Raw genomic sequence first — 13,381 nt, forward strand, 5'->3', positions numbered from 1 at the left:
TATGATATACTGATATTGAAGAATCGAGACTATTGTAATTTTTGGGTGGAGTTTTTTTTGAGAGATCAATGACTGTGCTAGTTCCATTACAGGACAAATATGCACTGAAAATAAGGAGCGAAAGGTTTCTCCGAGGTCTCTTTTTTTTTCTCCACATATTTTTGTCTTTTTGAGTGCAGACTGAGAATGACACGGGGGACAATTTTGTCCCCCATCTCCGCAGGAACTCAATTTCTCTGTCCCATTCCCGTAAGCTCTGCCTTAACCACACAAGCCTCGAGCACTTATGATTTTAAAGTGTTTGAGGTTTGGACAGAGCTTAGGCATTGGTGGATTGAGGTATTATGACATCACAGTCTAAGCTCTAGAATGTTGCTACTTATGATTTTAAAGGGTTTGAGTCTTGTGCAGATGAGAACGGAGCTTAGGCATTGGTGGAATGAGGCATTATGACATCACAGTCTAAGCTCTAGAATGTTGCTACTTAGGATTTGAAAGTGGTTGAGGCTTGTGCAGATGAGGACAGAGCTTGCAGGAACGGGACAGGAAAAGAACTCACGGGGAACAATTTGTCCCCGTGTCATTCTCAAGTGCAGAGGTCTTTTGATCATAGTTGTCTTGTACTATATTAACTTTTGTATAACCATTGTAATTATAGTAGAAGTTTTTTTCACTTTGTTTGTTTAGTAATTTGTCAAAATATTAGTCGTTGCTATCTTGACCTGTCATTAGCGGAAATTGCACAATTTTGTGCCAGTTTATTTAAAGTCAATTGGGAAGGTGTTTATTGAAAGACTAGGGAGACGCTTGCTTAAAGTAGTTTAACTTCTACAACCTAATTTAAACCCCCCCCCCTCTACAAAAGCATGGAAGAGGTTTTTAGCGCCGGACGGCGTGCTGAATGCTCTTCCCAACCCTGTCCTGGAGGACCACCAGGCCAATCGGGTTTTCAGGCTAGCCCTAATGAATATGCATGAGAGAGATTTGCCTATAATGAAAGTGATGGGCATGCAAATCTGCTCCATGCATATTCATTAGAGCTATCCTGAAAACTCGATTGGCCAGGTGGTCCTCCAGGACAGGGTTGGGAACCACTTCTCTAAGCTGCTCTGACGGTCATAGAGTTCCTATGAGTGTCAGAGCAGCGCAGAGTATTCAGGGTGCTGGCCAGCACTAAAAACCTCTTCCATGCTTTTGTAGAAGGTGGTGGGGGGGGGGGGGGGTTATTGACTTGATGGAATACAAATGTCATACCTCTTACTCCCACTGATATTCAGAGCAGATCACAAAAAATGAATGAAGCATAATGAAAAGAAATATATCATATTTTTTTAAACACGTATGTCTTTAAACTTTTCTGAAAAGAACAATAAGAAGATATAGTTGTCAGATCATTTGGCAAAGAATGCCAATTTAGAACAGCCTGATAAGACAATGTACATTTGAATATCTTTTGACGGACACCTGAGAAACAGGGGAAGTCAAATAAACAAGCATGTCCAGGTCTGGATATCTATAATCAGAGAGAAATAAGAACAAAACAAAGCAGATATTCAGGACTGGAGCCATCAGATATTTTGAAAATTAACGTGCCGTTTTAAAGGCCGTGCGGGAACAGACCGGCAACCAGTATGGTTTTATCAAAGGAGTAACTCTATAAAATTTCTTAAGCAGATAGTCTTAAGAAACAGAATATCCTTAATAGGAAGTTATATTTATAATTGCATTTATTTCGTTCTGAAGCAAGTGTAATCAATTTACATTAAGGCCCCCCTTTTACTAAGCAGCGTTAGCGAGTGCTGCTCGACAACCACGCCAAAGCCCGTAGGGCTTTAAAGGGCTTTGGCGTGATTACCACGCCGACCCGCGTCACTCGCCTTAGTAAAAGAGGACTTAAGGGAGCAAACTGGTTTTATTTTCAGAGGAAGCAAATTACATTTTATTTCAGAAACAGCAGTTCTGCTGTTTTTACATCTGGTACTGCAGGGCTTTAATCAAAGGTAATATGGACCAGTTCAAAAGCATATGAATTAGGGAAAGTCTATAATATGAAATTGTAGTGAAATGTTTACCTTTGGTTACTTTCTGAGCTATCTGCTATTGATGATGCTTTTTGATTTGAGAATTTTTTTTTCACTCTGGCTCTAGCTAGGTTTTGGGGACAGAAACAAAACAAGGGTTAAATCTACAGAAGGAACTAACAAAGTTACGCCACAATAACAGGCTTCTCATATTGCAGGTCTTGTTTTATGCAGTAGGATCTCTTTATTAGGTGTTACCAGATTTTACGTTAGTAAAATCCGGACCTGCCCCCCGGCCCATCCAGTTCCACCCGTCCCTGCCCCATTATGCCCTAGTTCCGCCCTCAGCCTCGTCCCTGCTGCCAGTTTGTCGAGCAGGAAGGCATCCGCGTTTGCAAGGATGCGACATGATGACATCATTCGCATGCGAGGATGCCCCCCTTCCTGATGCGATTTCTTTTCAAAAACCAGACAAAATGCCGGGTTTTGAAAAGCCATTCGGGGAAATCCAGACATCTGGTAACCCTACTCTTTACTATTGTGTATTAAAGTGGTAGATTTTAGTTGATCTAGTCCAGGGGTCTCAAAGTCCCTCCTTGAGGGCCGCAATCCAGTCGGGTTTTCAGGATTTCCCCAATGAATATGCATGAGATCTATGTGCAGGCACTGCTTTCAATGCATATTCATTGGGGAAATCCTGAAAACCCGACTGGATTGCGACCCTCAAGGAGGGACTTTGAGATCCCTGATTTCTAGTCCCAAGTATGAAAGCTGCTGTTTACAAAGGGTCAGATTCTGAAAACGGCGCCATAATCGGCGGCTGCCTACATAAACACCACCGATCGCGTGCCAATCACGCTATGACACTGTTTGTAGAATTGTGGCTCTCATTAAAAGTAGGCACCGGTAACGTAGGTGAGGGTATTAAAGGCCTACATTGCCAGTGCCTGTCTTTGACGAGAATTGCGTCTACAGAGGCGCCTTAGGTCATTTCTGGCGTAAACCATGCCGGCTTTGACATTATGTGCCATTGGATGCCTCTGTAGACACTCCAGTGGCGTCCTTTTTTGTAGGTGCTTGCAGACCCCTACATTTTTTTTTTTTTTTAATGATTTTTAAATTGGTCTTAAATGACGCGGTCAGTTACCGCACCGATGGATACCAATTCCAACAATTAAGTTAAGCGGCAATAGGGCACCTACCGCTGCTTGACTTACGGTGCCGTTTAGAGACTTTGGGTCAAGTTTTCCGAAAGATCCTGCGGTTTTGCTAGCGCTTTTGTATGCTAAAGGCGTGTGAGCTTTTTTCTGAGAGGAGGGTAATCTAGGCACAAAACCTTTCATCATTTTGAAACAGTTCTGGAAGTGAGAGAAACCAGATTCTGTAATTCTTCCTTTAGGAAGAGAATTTTGAATATTTTTCAGGGTGTATGAGCGAGTTTGGCAACAAACATTTAACTTATTAGCTATTAAATGTTTTTACATCTCCATCTGGTAAATCAGTATAACATTTTCTGAAGGAACAGTGTTATTTCTATTGTAGGCAACTGTTTACTTTTCATGTGTGAAATCTGTGAAGTTTGGCAAGTAAGGTTTTGAACACGTGTGTGTTTGTATACTGTAAGTCACTGAGTTATACTATTCTTAAATATTGTAAATATACTGTATTAGGTAGGTTAAAATAGATACACGTCAAGATTGAATTTTTCAATTAAGGCAGCTATCAGTATTATACAGTAATTCAGCAACATTTATTATGTACAGTTTAAACCTTCAACATTCTCATGGTCTTTAACCCTTTCAGGACCATAAGGATCGTAGGCCAATTTTTGTGGTTTTGACGACATTTTTATGGTAAAAAGGGCTTGCAGATGCCAAAAAATTGATTTTTTTTTGTGAAATATCATTATTTTTATTTTAAAAAATCACACTTCTGGCTTATGGACAGTGTGGCAAGTGAATCTTCTCGTCAATCTGGCAACGACGCTAATGAATGAATGTCGGAACCAGTTTGTTTACATAAAGGCAGTATCATATGGAATCCGTACATATCAAATTTAGAACTGTAGACTATCCCAATCAAAATTGATAGGATTTTAAAGTTAGGGGACAAATAGGTCCCTTGGTCCTGAAAGGGTTAAGGGCCTCTTTTATAAAGCCGCCTGGCAACAGCCCCGAAGCCCATAGAGATTTAAAGGGCTTCGGGGCTGTTGCCACATGGCAGCCGCTAGCACGGCTTTGTAAAAGAGGCCCTAAGGGCTCCTTTTACAAAGCTGCGCTAGCGGTTTTAGCGCGTGCTAAATTGCCGTGCGTGCTAGACAAATACCGGCATTGAGCTGGCGTTCTAGCCGCGTAGCACAGGTTTAGCGTGCGCTAAAAACGCTATGGCAGCTTAGTAAAAGGAGCCCTAAGTGTACCCGTTATCTGCATGTACATTCCGATGAAGGTGGAATATGCATTCACTGATACTTATTAAATGGATGGCTAATAGCTCTTTTCTTGCATTGAAATATTTGTTGGCATACCTCATACCCTCAAGTAAGCAGAATTTCTTGGCATTGTGCATCCAGGCACTGTCACTGTATATTTTACTTTCCTTGGGTTAACGCAGGAAGATGATGTGTAATTCTACCATCAGGCTTTCTCAGTTTTGATGATTCTTCAGATTGTCTTACAAGAATGTACTTTTCAATGTACTATTCATATGCCATCCTCTACCTTTTCTTTTCTCCTCACTTCAAATGCTTAGTTTCTTCCTATATTTCTATATTTGATTAATTCTTAAAATTATTTTCTATTTAAATTAGTTTCTTTCTATTACTTTATTACTTTGATATGTACGCTTTGTTTTTAACAGTATGATATTGAGAGTTTTTATGTATTCTTGTTAGAAGCTCTACATCTCATTTCCGCTATCTTTATTTTCCTATCTACTACTTGCTAATTTATTTGTCCTTGGTACTTTAGTTAGATTGTGAGCCTTCGGGACAGTAAGGGGATTTCAAAGTACCCATTCTTTATTTATTTATCTTATTTTATTGTATCCTTTATTGTATATTTAATGTATATTTCTCTGTAAACCGCTTAGAACTTAACGGATTTAACGGTATATAAGAAATAAATAAATAACATAACATAACAAAAGCTGACGCTGAAAAGTGATACGTAGAATGTGTACCTAGTGAATCATTTTTTTTTTTCTGCAGGGTAATTCTGTAAGATTCTCTGGTTAAATCTGAAGAGAAGCTTATTTTCTGCCTAGCCAGTGTTAAGAGTGTTGCAGCATTCAGCTTTTAACTGTTGCATGTGGCTAGTTTTTAATTCTTACTGTAGAGCACTGGATATTTTACTTTTATCGAGAGAGAGATGTGCACTCTGATCATATTTATATTATGTATATAGGTAAGTCTCTAACTTTGTTTTATAAATATTTTCTGTTAATTTATTTTAAATTAAGCTTTTTAAACAATTTTGCATCCTGTTTGTGGTATCGTTTGAAAAATTGTCTTGTTGCAAGCTGGATTTGATTTACCACAAATCATAATTTCAAGTAATAGATAAAATAATGTGACTGTTGTCTTAAACTACTTGCATATATGGAAATAAAGATTAATAAAAACAAAATTGTAAGTTGATACCTTTTTCTGGACTAACTTAAGATATTGCTTAAGTAGCTTTTACAAGTTAACGTTCCCTTCTAATGAGCAAAAGCTAATCGTGCTAGAAAACAGTGAATTGGGGGGTAGCAGGTGTCACATGGCCTGTGGATTCTTTCCAACCCCTTTGGGGCCCATAATCAAAAAACATAGACGTCCAAAAGGCATCCTAAATCGGCACCTGGATGTCTTAATCGCCAGGACATCCAAGTGCGGATAATCAAAACCATCTTTCTGTACGGTGTCAGGTCAAAAGCGCGCCGGGACAAAGGCGCGAGCAGACATTTGAGCGCAGCGCGGAGGCGCGCGCCGAAGAAAATTACTGTTTTTAGGGGCTCCGACGGGGGGGCGTGGGGGGGAAACCGCCCCCACTTTACTTAATACAGATCACGCCGCGTTGTGGAGGCGTTGTGCGGGGTTTGGGGGTTGTAACCCCCCACATTTTACTGAAAACTTCACTTTTTTCCTGTTTTTCGGGAAAAAGTTAAGTTTCCAGTAAATGTGGGGGGTTACAACCCCCCAAACCCCCACAACGCCGCCGCGATCTGTATTAAGTAAAGTGGGGGGGCTCCCCAACAAAACCCCCCGTCGGAGCCCCTAAAAACAGTAATTTTCTTCGGCGCGCGTCTCCGTCTTGCGCTCAGTTGTCGGCGCGCGCCTTTGTCTTCCGCAATTATGTCTATGAACCTTCTGTACCTCTAGCGAGGTGTTCCAGTCTCTCTACGGTCAGAGCCCAAGATGGGCGTGGTGGAGGCATGTTATGAGCGGGCTTTGGGCAGTCTCAAGGGCAGGTTAGACATAGACGTCTTGCTGCAATAATCAAACATTTTGCAAGACATCCAGGACAGAACTTATACGTTTGGAACTAGATCTGTTTTAGAAGGATCTTAGTGCCACAAAGGTGCCCAAACTGACCATATGACCACTGCATGCATCAAGGTAAGACAGCCCCACACTCCCCCAGTGCTCACAGACCCCCCTCACACCCACAAAGATCAGAATACAAACGTACATCAGCACCTGGTATAGGAAAGCCTAGTAGAGCTGCACACAGATGTCTTAAGTAGCCTGGTGAATGGGCTAGTGAACCATAGAGAGGAGTAGCAAGTCCCATAAGCCACTCTAACCACTGCTTTCATGGTAGAAAATGTGAGCCCACCAAAAAAAAACCAAAACCATACTCTACTGCCATATAGGTGCCACCTGCAGCTATAAGGGTTATTGGGGTTGTAGACAGGTAAGCATAGTGGGTTTTGTGGGCTCACCATAACCTATAAGGGAGTTCTGGTGAGATGTTTATCTGACACTCTTTATGTGAAGTTCACAGCAGTGCCCCACTGCTCTGTTGCCATGTCTGGGTGGCCAGTTCATTACAGGACTGGCCCCTTCCACGTCCAAATGGTCTTGTTCTGGGCGTTTGGGATTGGGCGTTTGGTTGAAAATGTGGTATAGACGTCCTGGTGGTCTGTGCATCCTAATGGCCTGGACGTCCAGATAGAGGATTTCTTCCCCCCCCCCCCCCACCAAAAAAAAAAAAATTTCTAGATATATGGTGGTTTGCCTTTTGAAAATAGGCATTTTCTTACTGCCGACTTTGGACGTCTAGCGCCAGACGTCCAAATCAGACTTGGACGTATGTTTTGAAAATGCCCCTCTTTCTGTGTGTTTGTGCACTGGAAGTGGCAGCAGAAGGCAATTCCACATTGTGAGAGCAACAGAAAAGAATGCATAATTACATGCTGATTCCTAATGGGCAAGTGATGGTCTTGGTAAAACACAACAGTCGTGCAAAGCGTGGGGAAAGCGAGGAAAGCAATGGCCCGTAATGAGGTTATCAAGATACTGAGGAGAACCTACAAGCAGAACCTGAAATGCAAGAACGAGAACGTCATACTTTTACCCTAAATTCCAATGAAATTTGCTTGCATGTTCAAACTAAACAAATGGCTATAGTCTGCACACTGAGGGTGCAGGGCCACAATGGTGGAACTCCCTTCCCCATTACATCAGAATTGAAAGTGATATCCTAACATTTAAAAAGCTTTTAAAATCTTATTTATTTAAGGACGCCTTTGATTTATAATTTAACTAAAGGACGCCTTTAATCATTTTTTTATGCAAGAAAAACTTTGAAAATTTTACCCTACCTTTCGTTCTTTCCTGGTCTTTTGTTTTTGTCTTTTCTTCTCCCCCATTGTAACTTTACCCTCCTACCCTATCTTTCATGTGAGTCTTAATTGATTTTATTGTAATTAGGTTTAAGTCTCTATATTATATTATTATGTACATCGCCTAGAATTTCGAAATAGGCGATTCATCAAATGTGAAATAAAACTTGAAACTTGAAACTTGCATTCAAATTTTACACAATGCAATTGCTATCAATGCTCATTTTTTTCCATTTTAATACCATTTTATCTTTCCCTTTACACAATAGAAATGATGGAACCTCTTTTGCATATTCCAGGTATATGGGGGTTGCTATCTAGGCCCACGCAATTATTCGCATCATGATGCCTACAATCGATTAACCTATCTAAAGCTACTTTACAAGACCCTTCATTTCTTACTCCTTCCAATGACTTGTCATATTGGCTTATAAATATTAGATCTCTCAAAAACAAGCATTATTCAACAATATAATAAGTCCTCTGCCTTACTGAAACCTGGTTAACAGAAGGTAAGGAAGCTTACTTATCACAATCACGCCCTCAAGGTTTCTCTTTTCACTTCCACGATCGCCAAGGTAGAAAAGGAGGGGGTTTAGTGGTTATTTTGGACAAACTTCGAGTTTATATCGCCCACTACTTATGAGGAATTCAGAAAACGTCTAAAAACTCAACTGTTCCTAAACATAAGAACATAAGAGTTGCCTCCGCCGGGTCAGACCAGAGGTCCATTGCGCCCAGCAGCCCGCACCCGCAGCGGCCCATCAGGTCCATGACCTGCTAAGTGTCCCTGCCTTTCCTATACCTATCTCTATGTCTATCTGTACCCCTCAATCCCCTTATCCTGTAGGTATTTATCCAAACCTTCTTTGAACCCCTGTAGCGTGCCCTGCCCTATCTAGACAACTGACCCACTCATCTTCTTTCTCCTCCATAGTGATTCCTCTGTCCTATTATCACTTTCTCCTCAACAACGCATTTCTGGTCCTATTAACTCTCCTCTTCCCCCCTCTTAAATTCAATCAATTTGTACCTCGCTTAATCTATTGTAAACCGCATAGAACTTAACGGTATTGCGGTATATAAACTGTTATTATTATTATTATTATTTAGAATATCTCTTGACTTTTTACTTATGTACCTTCCTCCTCCTTTTACCAAAGACCGTTGATATCCATAGAAACTACTATCTTTGAATATTGTATTACAGTCACCAACCCAGTCATTTTAGGAGATTTCAACATACACTTTGACGAGGTAGCTCACACACATAACTCAGTTGTGCTTACGTTAACAACTGATCTTAATTTGATTCCCCTTATCCCTAGTCCAATGCACTTAGCAGGTCATACTCTCGATATGATCTTTATTCTTTTATCAGTAAATTCAATATTCTCTCTACAATCTAATATATTCTTACCATGGACAGATCATTCTTTGATAATATTTTCCCCACCAACAGATTAAAAATATTTCAAAACCTATTTCAAAAATCCACAGCTTTAGAAAATGAAATAAAATTGACTCATCTAATATCTCTTCTAACTTTAACCTTCACACTTTTAATGGAAGATCAGATTGACTTATGGGAAACTTCAATGAAAATCTTAAATAAGATTGCACCTATAGAATACTCTACTATTTCTACATCGCATTAAAAAGAATCCTTGGTATACCCCAGAGTTATCACTGACTAAAGAGTAACTACGTTCCATCGAAAGATCTACTTTAAAATCATATAAAGAAAGAGCTACCGGTACTTTCTATAAATTTTCTATAGAACAGGCAAGGTTCCTGCAAAAAAAAAATTACCGCAGGATGCAGTAAGTAATGAGCATGAAAATTACTGCTTTAGGGGCCATTTTTATAAATTTTTGGGAGGTGTGAAGGTAGTGGGGTAAGGGTGCCAATGCAAAGAGCAATTGGGGGTTTAGCTTCACTGGCTCCCAGTTATCCTCAGGGTTCACTACAAATGCGCCTGTCTAGCCTTCAAATCTCTACACGGTATCCTTCCTCCCATTTTTCCACTATCTTGGCTCTCCCTGAATCCTAACTCCACCAGATCCACTCAAAAATTCAAACTATCCTTCCCCTCTTTAAAAGGCATATCCCATACAGGAAAACTTGGGACATCCCTCCTCTTCAGGATCGCCGAGCTGTGGAACAGCTTTACTGCCCCTCTTCGGAGTTCAACCTCCCTCCAACGCTTCCGAAAACATTTGAAAACTTGGCTTTTCTCTAAAATGTAACTACTCCCTCCCTCTCCATTATACTAAGTCCCCTCTTTCTTTCTTTTTTACTAAGCCCTTCTTTCCATTGGAGTTCCTTTCTATATTAATTCCTGTAAACTGTGTCGAGCTCCACTTCTGTGGAGATGATGCGGTATACAAACTTAAGGTTTAGTTCAGTTTAGTTTAGGTTGGCCTATGCTGCCTGATAAAAAAAAAAAAATCCTCAAGGTAACTGAGTGTCAAAAGTCACTGCTTCTTTCTTCGCATTACCATTAAATACATAATGGCCTTATATGCATTCATTATAATGAATACTCCATGTGAGTTAACACCTGTGCTCAATCCCTTTCTACATTGTTCAGCACATATAACCCAAGTACAACTGGCGGTAACTGCACAACCACACTTGCGGTAGTTTTCTGCATCAGCTCCATGGCAAATAATGAGGCATACACCACGTGCATGGTAGGGAGATAAGGGTAAGGAAAGCAGTTCCCTTGCTGCCTCCATCACTGTTTATGATTATTGGTATTTATAAACCGCTGTTCGATACATCATCGTAGCTAGCCTTTATCCCTGCTAGGCTGACTCTGGCTGATTCAGATCCCTATTTTATTTTCTTTGTTGCAAATGACACCTTGCGGCTGAACTGTTTATTATATATAGCCCGCCTTTGTCCATGGCAGGGGATACAGCAACATACACAATTAAAAACATTCACATCAAAATCTACTGACAACAGTGGGCACTTTATGATAAGCCATAAGCTTGTTCAAGCAGGTAATGCTTCAGCATCAGTTTGAAAGCAGACCAGGGCTGGATTTTCCTATAAGCTAACTAGGCTTCAGCCTAAGGCCTCAAGATCAAGAGGGGCCTACATTCAAATTGTTAGCAAAATTTAAATTACACTATTCTAAAAACAGTGAACCCTAAAACACTAAACCGAAAATAAGGAGAAATTCTACGCTTCGGGATCGGAACCGGCTCCGGCCGCAACCGGGCACCGACTCGGCTTCTCCCTTTCTTTTTCTCGCCCTGGGAGGAGGATCGGGGAGGGAAAGACGTTAGTCCGGAAACAGCTGGGCAAAGCCCAGCCCTGTGGGGAGAGAGGCAAAACGTGGATCCGTCAGGACAGGGCGGCCCAGACTGGCATCAGGGAGGGGCGGGGGGGGGGGTTCAGTGGAAGGGGGATGGGAGGCAGGCAGGCTGGCATCGGAAGGGGGGTGGGGGGGTTAATGGAAGATAGGCAGGCAGGATGGCATGGGGGAGTGTTCAATGGAAGGGGGATGGGAGGCAGGCGGGCATCGGAGGGGGGGGGTGAGGTGAGGAAGGACGCACTGGGGGCACTATGGACATAGGAAGGGGTTATGTTTGATTAGTTATTGTTATAAGTACTATATATGGTGCTGAGAATAAATGTCCAAATAAGTGTTCTCAACTTTTTTTTATTTATTTTTTTATAAAGGTTAGTACCAATAACAACATGTTTCATTTAACATATTGATATATATCACAGTAATGATGTATTTTATTATCTCTCATGTAATTTACAAACTTAAAAATGGGAGGTAAAAGGGCCTCATAAGTGGAATAGCCTAGGGCCTCTTTTCATCTAAATCCGGCCCTGAAGCAGACACATTATTTTATTTCCTCAAATCTAAAGGCAATTAGTTGCATTCATTAGGGATTGTGACTGGTTTCTATGTCTATGGCTTCCTAATAGTGGAGAATCATGGTACTCATACCATCTGTTGCTTTGGGACAGTAGCATCATGCAGTTAAATTGTAAAATCTATCCTTTGAAATCTGATGACAATGGCATCTATTCATACTTGGTTTTATAGAAACACAGAAACATGATGACAGATAAAGGCCAAATGGTCCATCCAGTCTGCCCATCTGCAGCATCCGCCTCCCCTAAGAGATCCCATGTGCCTCGTCCACACTTTCTTGAATTCAAACAGTCTGTCTCCACCATCTCTACCGGGAGACTATTCCATGCACCCTTTTTGTAAAAAAGTATTTCCTCAGATTACTCGAGCCTATCGCCTCTTAACTTCATCCTATGCCCTCTCATTCTGGAGTTTCCTTTCAAATGAATGAAATTTGCCTCATGCACATTTATGCCATGTTGGTACTTAAACATCTCTGCGGGGTTTTTATGCTGATGAGAGGAGTAACAGCAGCTTGAAAGCTCTTGTTAATTGCTGCGTGAAAGGTTAATTTGAGTCTTTTTCTCCTCCCCTTTTTTATGTAAAATGTAGATCTTTGGGGGTTTTCCCACCTCTGCTGAGTGATATTTTGGAATTTAAACATCTCTATTATATCCCCCCTCCCGCTTTACCTCCAATGTATACATATTGAAATCTTTACATCTGACCCCATATGACTTATGACAAAGACCACTAACCATTTTAGTAACCTTCCTCTGGACCAACTCCATCCTGTTTATATCTTTTTGAAGGTGCGGTCTACAGAATTGTACACAATATTCTAAATGAGGTCTCACCAGTCTTATAAGGGTCATCAATACCTCCTTTTTTCTACTGGCTATACCTCTTCCTATGCACCCTAGCATCCTTCTGGCTTTTGCTGTCACCTTTTCTACCTTAAAATTATCACATACTGTCACACTGCTCCTCTTTCATTCAAAAAAAGTTATTTACTCCCTATTGCATTGTTCCCTCGGGTTTTTGCAGCCCAAATGCATGACCTTGCATTTCTTAGCATTAAATCTTAGCTGCCAAATTTCAGACCATTCTTCAAGTTTTGTTAGGTCCTTCCTCATGTTATTCACACCATCAGAAGTGTCTACTGCAGATTTTGGTATCATCCGCAAAAAGGTAAATCTTACCTGACAGCCCTTCAGCAATATTGCTTACAAAAATGTTAAAATGAACAGGCCCAAAACCAAACATTGAGGAACACCACTGGCAACATCCCTTTTTCCTCAGAGCGATCTTCACTATTCTCTGTTTTAAAACTGTTTCCATTAATTTACTTACCATAAAAGTCATTCTTACTGGCCTGTTGTTCCCTACTTCTTCCTTACTTCCACTTTGTGAAGAGGGATCACATCCGCCCTTCTTCAGTCCTCCATCATCTAGCATTAACTTTAAAGCAAATCGAATCATGGATGACTGAGTTCAAACTGAAACTCAACGCCGAAAAAACCAAATTCTTCCTGGCAAGCCCGAAAGACAAAATCAAAGACACTTCAATTTCCCTGAATGGACAGAACTTCCCTTTTGTCGACACCATAAAAATCCTGGGAGTGACACTGGACCGTCACCTCACTCTAGATAC

Source organism: Geotrypetes seraphini, chromosome 15 (assembly GCF_902459505.1).
Source record: "Geotrypetes seraphini chromosome 15, aGeoSer1.1, whole genome shotgun sequence".
Classification (NCBI taxonomy): domain Eukaryota; kingdom Metazoa; phylum Chordata; class Amphibia; order Gymnophiona; family Dermophiidae; genus Geotrypetes; species Geotrypetes seraphini.